Raw genomic sequence first — 1,166 nt, forward strand, 5'->3', positions numbered from 1 at the left:
AAAAGGCCGAGGCTTTCTCCCGTTCCCAGCTGTAGGACTAGTACTTTTGTTCCCGTAAAGAGTGGAGAGATGGGTGACCAAGTGACGGACGGGCGGAGTGGGGGACGAGTCCATCCGTTCCGTTCCGTGGCTGCGACTGCTACTGCTGCGAACGTGCTCCATGATTGGATTGGATCACCGGGCCGGGCCGGGCCGGGCCGTGCTGGAAATTCCGGAGGGAGGGAGGGAGGAGCACCGACGCTGCGTGCAGCGCGATCTCGCCTGCGCCTGCGCCTGCTCTCCTGCTGGATGGAATCCTCGGACTGCCTGCATTGCATCATGGATGACGCGATCGGACCGAGATGAGGTGCGGCGACGAGCTTCACGATTCCGCCGTGCATTGAGACGAGGCACGCAGGCCGCGGCGTTTATCTCGTGACTGACCCGACCCGACCCAACCCATCCCATCCCGCCGTGCATTCCTGACCGCTCCGGCGAGCCAGGCTTCGTCCACGAGAGCCGCGTTGACGTCCCCATGGGATCAGCAGTTCAGCACTGATGAAATACTTGCTCCATTTGCCTAGTACTACTAATGTGAAGGTGGGATCTGCGTTACCACCGGTAAAAGTGAGCGAGAGCAAACTCGGATGCATGCCTCTTTCCGCGCCCTGCTTCCCGTGCCTGTCCGTCCGTTACGTTCTTGGACCGCAAATTCCGACCGACATGGCATGGGTCCCCGTCCGTGCACCGCACCGCACGGCACGAATCAGGGGCCTTGTTTTTACACCTTCACTGCGGTTTACGCAACGCCCATGCATGCCTCGAGTGATTCATTGCTACACTCGAGAGGGCATTTCCGTCGACTATGAATGCGCATGTGATGACTTTGTCAAGCTAAATATTGTGTGCTGACTTAGAATGTAAAAGGCGCCCATAACGATACTCATAGAGTTGAGTGTACGTGCGTGTACATGAGCATCTGCATTTGTATTGCATCCGAGTCTCGTCGAAGAAGACAAAGGGACTCTTCCTATCGACGAAATACATACCGCACCCACACGCCATTGAGGGCTCACCGACGAGCGTTGCAAGCAACAGAGCATGGCCCTCCAGGCCAGACTGAGCTCCGCCCTCGCCAGCATAACGGCCGCCGCTCCCGCCACGATGAGATCTGGAGACGCCACCCT

Source organism: Triticum dicoccoides, chromosome 3B (genome assembly GCF_002162155.2).
Source record: "Triticum dicoccoides isolate Atlit2015 ecotype Zavitan chromosome 3B, WEW_v2.0, whole genome shotgun sequence".
NCBI classification, from domain to species: domain Eukaryota; kingdom Viridiplantae; phylum Streptophyta; class Magnoliopsida; order Poales; family Poaceae; genus Triticum; species Triticum dicoccoides.